This window comes from Ruditapes philippinarum, unplaced genomic scaffold (genome assembly GCF_026571515.1).
Source record: "Ruditapes philippinarum isolate M1 unplaced genomic scaffold, ASM2657151v2 ctg3236_1_1_1_1, whole genome shotgun sequence".
Lineage (NCBI taxonomy): Eukaryota > Metazoa > Mollusca > Bivalvia > Venerida > Veneridae > Ruditapes > Ruditapes philippinarum.
Window position 1 is genome coordinate 163,203 of NW_026863247.1, and position 11,257 is coordinate 174,459.

An 11,257-nucleotide genomic window follows, 5' to 3' on the forward strand; every position below is an offset into this window, starting at 1 on the left:
ATCACTGAACTAGAGGAAGGATAATGATTTTATTTATGTTTTATTTATATGTATGTGATGGAGGGACACTGGTTACAACATCCAGTTCCCAGACAGAGTCAATCCCATGCACTTCAGACACCTAATAGAGTAGGTGTTTGTTTGCACTCTTGAATAAATATGTGCACTAAATTTTATGGTGGCTGAGTTGGTAAAGGGACATTCCGAACAATGGGCATTTCCTACCAGAAGCGTTTAACCAGATTCTGGGATTTTGTGGGTGGGCGGTGCTATTCTGATTACCATGACATATGATTATTTATCACTTATGACTAGTCTCATATCGGATATATTGGTACGCATATAAACACTTGTTTGCTGAATTGAATATCAAAAATGTTGAAATTAAATAGTACGTATGTAAAATAGGTTTAAAACTAATCTTTGGCGTGAAGCACGTAGAAATCTGGTATTCACCACGAGGTCACAAACATTTATGTAAATATCACAATTATATTTCTTATAATAATATTTATATTCTTTGAAAGGGACACTGAGCACTTTTAACATGTTTAAGAAACCCGAAATTTACAAAATATATCCATCTAAGATATTCTTTTACTTCTCAATAGTACCACACTCAAAAACATGGTAGTTATACGTTGAGACGAACGGAGACGCACGCAAATCGTTTCTGGGGATAACAAACGCACGCTTTCAAACGCACGATAAAAGAAAAACAATACACGAAAAACAGTAAACGTCAAACGCTTGTAAACGATGCATGCTTGAGAAAGTGATTCAACAAACGCACGTTGCACGATATACACATATATACGCACAATGTACGAAAACCCCACGCACGAAAAACGCTATTTTGACAGATGAAACGCTCACCATACTGTACAAATAAAAAAAAACAATCTAAGTTAATTTTGACTACTGTTTTGTTTGTTTCACAGAAAAAAAACATTTAATATTCTAATCCCCAAGAGCCTATAGGCTTATTTATAATCGAAACCAGGCGCATGTGTCAGTATGTGATGATATAATGCGCATAAATGAAAGATATAATCGTAAAAAACGGCCGATTAGCTCAGTCGGTTAGAGCGTCGTACTAATAACGCGAATGTCGTGGGTTCGACCCCCACTCTGGCCAATATTTTTGTTGACTTTTCCATCCACGTGTTAACTGGAGAAATATGATAATTGAGTTTAATGCATGCGCTGCATTGATTCATTTCGGATAAAATCATTCACGCATATTGGCACGTGACAGGAATAAAACATTCATATTTATTAGTAAACGTTTTATTTTTATCTGCACACACAAATAATACGTTTTGAAATGAGAATACAACTGAGTAATTAAAAATGATATTCGCAGCGGTGGGATTCGAACCCACGCCTCCGAAGAGACTGGTGCCTTAAACCAGCGCCTTAGACCGCTCGCCACGCTACCTTATTACCATTTACGTGTATTGCAGACAAAATGAATTCGAGTACCTGAATACAGTTACTATAAAACTACCAAAGCTCATGAGAACATGTCTGGTCATGGGTCCGTCTAATATACGATCGAATTAACGATAGTCTACGATTTTAGAAATCTTATCTACGATTGTCGTACGCTCGATTGAAAGACTGTCGTATCAATGCAGTCGTGCTATCAACATAGACTTGCGGAGAATATAGACCGAGAGAGACCAGGAATTACCAATAGGAGACTGGCGAATAGTACATCCCGATTTTCATAAACGTACGAATTTTACGCATGCGCACTAACACGTACTCTGCAAAAAAGACGGTAACGAGCATTTTATTGTCAAACTTGAACAAAGACGTCAGCTTTAATTCAAGGATGTCAGATCAAGGGAATACAGTTTTTATGGTCCATTGATGAACGACACATATTCATCAGCTAGTGTGAGGATGCAACTACGGCGACAGGAAAGCTTTCTTCGTCGCTCACAGCCGCCAGTAAGACTAAATTTTTTTGTCGATGTGACTGAAAAGTTTGGTTTAGGGATGAATAGTTGTCGATTCCTGCTCATTCGTACGTTTGTTTCAAAATGAATGCTTCCTAAACATTGAATCTTTGCATGATACCATATTTCCTGGACAGATATTCTGAATACATTAATCGTGCCATTATTGTACGTCATGAATTATTTATGAGATCAGGAGTCTTGGCAAAGCTTTAGATTAACCATTTCTATTTTAAAAAGGGAATGTCCACTCATTCCCAATTCACGTACCAATTATGGCCAAATTACACTACAAAAAGGATGCCCTTTTTACCATTTTTGAGAAAGAAAAGAACAAAGACAAGCAAAAAATCAACATAAATGTATTTGTATCTTTTAATTAACAGTGATTTAATTGACATAACTCAGTGTTAAGCCAGCTTAACAAAATCAAACAAGCTCTTACCTTGACAACAGTAATTTAATTATGAAGAATTGTTAGGCTGGCTTAACAAATAATAAAACAAAGCTACATACTAATAAATTTGTGAAAAAAAAACACAACAATAACTCAACTGATGTTAACTGAAGAAAAATGTTACGCCGGCTTAACAATATCTTATACGATATAAATAACAAAATTTATCATTTCATAAGATAAAAATTAACCAGATAAAATGTTATGCCGGCTTAACATTATCAAAAATCACTTTCACAACATCAAGAAAATGTTACGCCGGCTTAACAATTTCTCAAATCAAATAAATATTTCAAAGAAAATTTCAAACTGTGAGACAAATTGTTATGCCGGCTTAACAAAATGGAAAATATTTTCAATTGTAAGATAAAGAATTCCATTAGATGAAGAAAAATGTTACGCCTGCTTAACAGATATTCAAATCCAAGTGGAATTACAACACAAAATTTCAAACTGTAAGTTAATTTGTTACGCCAGCTTAACAAAATCAAAAAATCATTTTCATTAGATGAAGAAAAATGTTACGCCGGCTTAACAATTTCTCAAATCCAAGTGGAATTACAGCACAAAATTTCAATCTGTAAGTTAAATTGTTACGCCAGCTTAACAAAATCAAAAAATCATTTTCATTAGATGACGGAAAATGTTACGCCACCTTAACAAATATTCAAATCCAAGTGGAATTAAAGCACAAAATTTCAAACTGTAAGTTAAATTGTTACGCCAGCTTAACAAAATAAAAAAATTATTTTCTTTAGATGTAGAAAAATGTTATGCCAGCTTACAAATTCTCAAATCCAAGAGGAATTACAGCACAAAATTTCAAACTGTACGTTAAATTGTTACGCCAGTTTTACAAAATCAAAAAATCATTTTCATTAGATGAACAAAAATGTTACGCCGGCTTAACAATTTCTCAAATCAAATAAATATTTCAAAGAAAATTTCAAACTGTGAGAAAAATTGTTACGCCGGCTTCACAAAATGGAAAATAATTTTATTTGTAAGATAAATAATTTCCAGTAGATGAAGAAAAATGTTACGCCGGCATAACAAATTCTCAAATCCAAGTGGAATTACAGCACAAAATTTCAAACTGTAAGTTAATTTGTTATGCTGGCTTAACAAAATCAAAAAATCATTTTCATTAAATGATCGAAGAATAATGTTACGCCAGCTTATCAAATTTCTGAAATCTAAGGAGAATTACAGCACAAAATTTTAAACTGTAAGTTAAATTGTTATGCCGGCTTAACAAAATAAAAAAATCATTTTCATTACATGAAGAAAAATGTTACGCCGGCTTAACAATTTGTCATTTACAGGTATGTGACCAAGAAGAAATTGAAACATTCAGTTCAATTGTTACGCCAGCTTAACAAAATTAAAATTAATTTTCATTACGTGAAGAAAAATGTTATGCCGGCTTAACAATTTCTCATATCCAACTATTTGACTTAGGAAATTTTAAATTATCACATCAATTGTTATGCCGGCTTAACAAATTTGAAATTCACTTACATTATGTGAAGAGAAATGTTACGCCGGCTTAACAATTTCTCATATCCAAGTATTTGACAAAAAAAGTTTCAAACTATCAGTTTAATTGTTATGCCGGCTTAACAAATTTGAAATTCACTTACATTACGTGAACAGAAATGTTACGCCGGCTTAACAATTTCTCATATCCAAGTATTTGACAAAGAAAATTTCAAACTATCTGTCAATTGTTATGCCGGCTTAACAAATTTGAAATTCACTTACATTATGTGAAGAGAAATGTTACGCCAGCTTAACAATTTCTCATATCCAAGTATTTGACAAAGAAAATTTCAAACTATCAAATAAATTGTTATACCAGCTTTACAAACTTGAAATTCATATTCATTAGATGAAGAAAAATGTTACGCCGGCTAAACAGTTTCTCAATTTAAGTAGAAATATAGCAGATTTCAAATTAACAAATAAATTGTTCTGCAAGCTTAACAAAATTAAAATTCATTTTTGATAAGAACAAGAAAATTGTTATGCTGGCTTAACAAATTTGAAATTCACTTACATTCCATGAAGAAAAATGTTCTGCCAGCTTAACAATTTCTCAAATCTAAGCAGAATTCAATACAAAATTTCAAACTATTACCTAAATTGTTATGCAAGCTTACCAAATGTGTAATTTATTTTCATACGATGAAGAAAATGTTATGCCGGCTAAACAATTGCTGAATTTAAGTAGAAATATAGCAAAAACTTTCAAATTAACAGATAAAACTGTTATGCTGGCTCAATTACAAAAATTGAAATTCAATTTCATTAAATCAATTAAAATGTTACGCCTGCTTAAAAATTCAAATCAATGCAGAATTCAACACAAAATTAACTATCAGTTAAATTGTTATGCAAGCTTAACAAACGTGAAATTTATTTTCATAAGATGAAGAAAAATGTTATGCCAGCTTAACAATTTCTCAATTTAAGTAGAAATAAGCAAAGACTTTCAGATTAACAGATAAATTCTTATATCCAAGTATATTTCAAATGAAAATTTCTAACTGATTATTTGTTATGCCAGCTCAACAAAGTAGAATTACAGCACACAATTTCAACTATCAGATACATTGTTATGCCAGCTAAACAGTTTAAATTCATTTTCAATCATTGAACGAAAATGTTGCACCAGCTTAACAGTTTCTCATATCCAAGAATATTTCTGAAATTCTGAAAATTTTAAACTCTAGATAAACAAGATATGTTTGTAAAACATGTATGCCCCCTATCGGCAGCCAATTAGTCATGTGATCAGGTTATTATGACTGACTGTTGACCTAGTGAACAAAAAATCAATAAGGGTTATCTACTGGTCATGACTAGTCACTAGGTTATAATCATTGTCACCGCATAGGTTGTGTGCAGCAATTTTATGACAAAGTTATTACAAATCTTATCAAATAATATATGCATAATTTTTATGAATCATGTAGGCCTCATTAATGACAGCCAAGTTGTTATATTACATAAGACCTTCAAATGTCTATACAAAATGCATCTTTAGTTTAATATAAAGATATCAACCAAGGCAACTTGAGTTGTTGAGTTATTGGTCAGAAACCATCTTTAAGTACAATATCACTATGACACTGACCCCCTGACCCCAAAATCAATAGGGGTCATTCACTGGCCAAGAACAATGCACCTACAAAGTTTGAGGGCCAGCAGATATGGGCTTGTCAAGTTATTGATAGAAAATCGTTTTCACATACTCTAGGTTAATCTTGACCTTGACCTTTATCCCCTTGACCCCAAAATCAATAGGGGTCATCTACTGGTCATGACCAATTATCATACCAAGTTTGAAGTTCCTAGGCCTAAGTGTTCTTTAGTTATTGATCGGTTACCGTTTTTACATACAAGGTCAATGTGACCTTTGACCCCTTGACCCCAAAATACATAGGGGTCATCTAATGATCATGACTAATCAATCATTAAAAAAAAGTTTGAAGTTCCTAGGCCTAAGGGTTCTTTAGTAATCACTCGAAAACCAATTGGTACAGACAAATGCAAAGCAATATACCCCCTCTTCTTTGAAGTGGGGGCATAATTATAAAGCCTGCTTTACAAAATTGAAATTCATTTCTTATTAGATGATGAACAATGGACCACCGGTTAAACTTTTTCTCAAATCGAAGTAGAAAACAAAACAAAATTTCAAACTATCAGATAAATTGAAATTTATCTAATTTAATGAAGAAAAATGTTACTTCTCATATCCAAGAAATATTTCAAATGAAACAAGAGGGCCATGATGGCCCTGAGGTCGCTCACCTGTATATAGGCCTCCCACCCCCCACAACGTTGCAGGGCCAATTTTAACCAAAGGGCTTTTATTTGCACACACTTGGTAGACACCCATAAGAAGATGTTTCATGCTAAACATCTAATCTCTAGCTCATTGGGCTTTTTAAAAGACAAATTTTAAAGTTTTTACTATACACATATAGTTATAAACAATGACACCCCTTGGGCGGGGCCAATTTTGACCCAGGGCTTTTATTTGAACAAACTTGGTAGACTACCATTAGAACATGTTTCATGCTAAATATCTTAGCTCTAGCTCTTTGGGTACTTTAAAAGAAGACATTTTAAGTTTTTACTATATGCATATAGGGAAAATCAATGACCCCCGGGGCGGGGCCAATTTTGACCCCAGGGCTTTTATTTGCACAAACTTGGAAGACACCCATTAGAACATGTTTCATGCTAAACATCTAAGCTCTAGCTCATTGGGCTTTTTAAAAGAAGATTTCAAGTTTTTACTATACAAATATAGTTAAAAACAATGACCCCCTGGGGCGGGCCAATTTTGACCACAGGGCTTTTATTTGAACAAACTTGGTAGATACTTATTAGAACATGTTTCATGCTAAATATCTTTGCTCTAACTCTTTGGGTACTTTAAAAGAAGACTTTTTAAGTTTTTACTATATGCATATAGGGAAAACCAATGACCCCCCGGGGCGGTGCCAATTTTGACCCCAGGGCTTTTATTTGAACAAACTTGGTAGAAACCTATTAGAACATGTTTGATGCTCAATATCTTAGCAATAGCTCTTTGAGTTCCTCAAAAGAAGATTTTTTAAGTTTTTACTATATGCATATAGGGAAAATCAATGACCCCCGGGACGGGGCCAATTTTGACCACAGGGCTTTTATTTGCACAAACTTGGTAGACACCTATTAGAACATGTTTCATGCTAAATATCTTAGCTCTAGCTCTTTTGGTTCTTTAAAAGAAGACTTTTTTAGTTTTTACTATATGTATATAGGGAAAATTTATGACCCCCTGGGGCGGGGCCAATTTTGACCCCAGGGCTTTTATTTGAACAAACTTGGTAGACACTCACTAGAAGATTTTTCATGCCAAATATCTAAGCTCTAGCTCTTATGGTTTTTTAAAAGAAGATATTTAAAGTTTTTTCTTTCGGTTGCCATGGCAACCAGAGTTCTGCATGGAATTAAATTCTTTGAACAATTTTTAAAGGTGACCACCAAAGGAACATTCCTGTGAAGTTTGGATGAAATTGGCTTAGTGGTTTATGAGATGTCATTTAAAGTAAAAGTTTACGGACGGACGACGGACGGACGGACGGACGCCGGACGGAAAGCGATCACAAAAGCTCACCCTGTCACTTTGTGACAGGTGAGCTAAAAATCAAACTGACAGATAAAATGTTAAAGAAGAAAGATGTTATGCTGGCTTAACAATTTCTCACACTTTAAGCTTAGAGTTCAACAATAACCCAACAGTCAAATTGTTATGCCGGTTCAACGTTAATAGATGCCACATTTGGCGCGTAAAAGAATCGTTATAATATTACAATAAGATAAAGTTATATATAAGATAAAATGTATATAATAATAAATATTAATAAATTTTCAAAACTTAGTATAATTGTTATGCCCACTCAACATCATGTGACCAAGAAATCAAAATAGTTTGTCTGACCTCAACAATTTTAATACCTAAGTAATGACATTAATCTAAAAACAATCAGCTTTCTTAATTGTTATGCCGGCTCATTGTTACAGCAAAATAAACCAAATTTCATTCAATGAAAAAATGTAATGTTGGCTAAAAAATTATCAGAGCCTAAGAAATGTACAAATGAACATTGCAAACAATCAGATCAATAGTTATGTTGGCTTATCATTAACAGAAAACTAACTAGTATAATATACTACTTTATTTCAAAAACAAAGATAATTCATTAAACAGAATCAAATGATTCTTCTGCTTAACACTTTTTTCTAAGTGGAGTTGAAAATTTTGATATGAAGTACGTCTGCTCAACAACTTAAGTTTTATGACAGTTTAACAGTGAATTTTAGTGTATGTACTTATACTGTGTCTAAAAGGGTGAAAATTCAAAAACTATATACTAGATTTTAGCATCTATGAACCTATTAAAAAATATACATAAATAAATAATTTGCAGTTGAACAATTGCTTCAGGTTATGGATGCTTCACAAACATGCACACTTAAATTGTTGTTGATCAAAAAGGAATGTATGAGCACCCTATATATCATCTTCCAATATTAAAGATAATGGTCAATCAATAAACTATTTCTTCCAGAAGGGAATGTTGGTCACTCCGTCTTCAATTTCATACTGGACCCTGGCACCTGCATTACAAATAAATAGCAGAGGTAAATTAACAAAGAATATGTTTATTGGCAAACTTCTTAAAAAATGAGGTTTCTTCAGCTGCTTGACTAGAGGGAATAATTGAATTGTTAAAATAGGCAGTATTTCAAGAAATGATAAAACAAACAGAATTTATTCTATCACATAATCCATAATGCAGCAGTGTACAAAACTATTTAATGAAGTGATATCATACAACATCAAGTGTGACAAGTTAAAGTTTGAACATGACATCATTTGTGTTACATACATAGCATTAAAGCATGTTCATATTAATATGACTCTTTTTAAATGTTAACTGTTATTTTGGACAGTCATGTGATATATAATATTCATGTAGATTTAATATTGAATTAGTTTGGTCTCCTTTTATTAAGAAAAATTATGCTGGCTAAAGCAAGTCCTTCAAAAATCCCCCCACAAAAAAAACAACAAACAAACTGCATCTGGCACAGTAAACATCATCAGTTATTGCAGCAGGCATTTCTAAGCTTGTGCAGAAGATCTTGAGTTATGTAAATGTCCAAAATGAACAATTACTTGCAAATAAATGCCAGAGTAAATTAATGTTTGCTTGCACAATGTGGCAGTCTTAGATTTTAACTGGCATTTCACCAGTATGCAAGCTTAAGTTCGAACCCTGGCCTGAGATCCCTTGCCCCAGTACCCTATAGGGGAAATAAGGCCCTGTTAACAACAAGCAATTCATAATCGTTGTAAAATTAATTTTTGTTACCAAACTTACTTCACCTATCCTAGAAATGTGGTTCTTAACACACAAAAAAGCTCAACTTTGCTCCTTTTTTGCATATATAACTGAACCTTCATCATCGAAAATATTGTGACTCAAGGACATCTCTTCCATGCATGCCAGAACTATCTAAAAATAAAATATAACTTGTTACAGCAACAAAAAAACTTAAACTGAAGGATGTATTGTACTTTACAAGCTAAATATTTTATCAATCTTTAGGACATGAAGTATAAAGAAATGGTTTACAATTCAAATTTAAAATAAATCACTGGGAGATCTATGCATTCACTCTATAGCTATCATTGAATACTTTTTTGATTGAGATTATTATAAAAAGTAACAAAATAATTATTCTAATGATTTTTTTAAGAACTACATGATATTTTCCGACTAATAAACTGTTTAAATTGATTAATTCATACTAGCAACAGTTGTGCCAGTACATTTTCTGTGTAACGGTTTGTCAGAAAGAAAAATCAGTCAGTTAAATGGGTCAATTTATAATCATTCACGCTTACTCAGTACCATGATATTATTCAAATCAAAGCAGACAGTTAAATGGGTCAAATCATTCACGCTTACTCAGTACCATGATATGATTCAAATCAATCAATAGCAATGGCCAGCCGTATGGGCCCATATTACTAGCAAAAAGTTCTAGCCATAAGTCAGTCACGTATGACTAGCCTAAATGCACTGTTGAATCTTAAGTCTTACAGCATTTTTAAAATAAATAAACAATTATTATAATGAATATTTGCAAGCTTGTTTTTCTAAACAAAAATATTATTGAATATCATAACTTTATTAGGTAAATAAATTTTTGGCGTTTGATGAGCCAAAGTTGTTTTTGTTTTTTACCCTGAAAATCACAAATTTTAATGATTAAAGTCTGTGCGAAAATACGAAGAGAAATAAACGGAAACATTATTATTAAATCATTTCTATAGATAATATGTCTTTATGGTGTTGCAGCGCAGCTGTTTGTTTTTTTTTACAGTAAATCAGAAAAGGCGGACATCTGAAATCAAATTCCAACAACTGAGAATGGAATTTACCTACACATTTTATAGAAATTTCAATTCAATTTAACATTCATGGTACATAGCATGGCCTAGTTACCCAAAGACACCCCAAGAGTACCCCCAATACACCCCTGGACTACCCCAAGACACTTTAACTGACATGTTAATACTGTCCTTATTTTACAGGTTACTGTGCGATTGCATATGTACACATTGAATTATCTCCCTTCTGACAGGGATTTCATTAAGTTTCAAAATTTGGAAGTTAAGAGACTGCAAAATCTCTGATATTGGAAGTTACATTATATTGGTAAAGTAGAAAAAGTAATAGGTTTTGGAAGTCACAATCCAAAATCAAGAAGTAAATGACTCCCAAAACTTCCCTTAACGGAAACCCTGTTCTGAGAAAAGGAATATAACATGTACGTGCCAACAAAAAATTTACCTAATGGCACTGATTATAAACTAGAACTCGGAGGTCGGATGTGTTGCCTTGTGAACAATATAGCTGTCACTTAGGCATTTTCTTCTGAAAAAACTGCTCCTACATTATGTACATGTACCTTTAATTTTGGTGACATTTGAACTGATTGTAACAATGTTACATCAGGGTTAATAAAACTCACAGTATATAAACGATTTGAACCCCAACCGGATCTTGTGAGAAGATCTCAGCATCTAAACGTACAATCAGGCGGGATGACACATTAAACTATTAAAAATCGGCTTGAATTTAATATGTTACGGTATGTTAACATTTGAATCATATTAAGAAATAATTTATCTTTGCTTAAATATACTTCCATAACCTTCTTCGTAAAATATATGCGCATAAAACGCTGTGCTCTTCGC

The 11,257-nt window shown here is 32.8% G+C and overlaps 1 long non-coding RNA gene and 1 other non-coding gene across 2 annotated transcripts; one reads left to right on the plus strand and one right to left on the minus strand.

Annotated features, from left to right (window-relative positions):
* Window positions 1-1,064: 1,064 nt before the first annotated feature.
* On the plus strand, window positions 1,065-1,138 carry Trnai-aau (transfer RNA isoleucine (anticodon AAU)). Its single transcript has one exon. It is a non-coding gene; the product is annotated as a tRNA-Ile (tRNA).
* A 7,130-nt stretch (window positions 1,139-8,268) lies between these two features.
* Window positions 8,269-10,947, minus strand: LOC132721583 (uncharacterized). Its single transcript, XR_009624482.1, has 2 exons — window positions 9,363-10,947; window positions 8,269-8,604 (listed from the first exon to the last, which is right to left on the minus strand). It is a non-coding gene; the product is annotated as an uncharacterized LOC132721583 (long non-coding RNA).
* Between the last annotated feature and the right edge of the window lie 310 nt (window positions 10,948-11,257).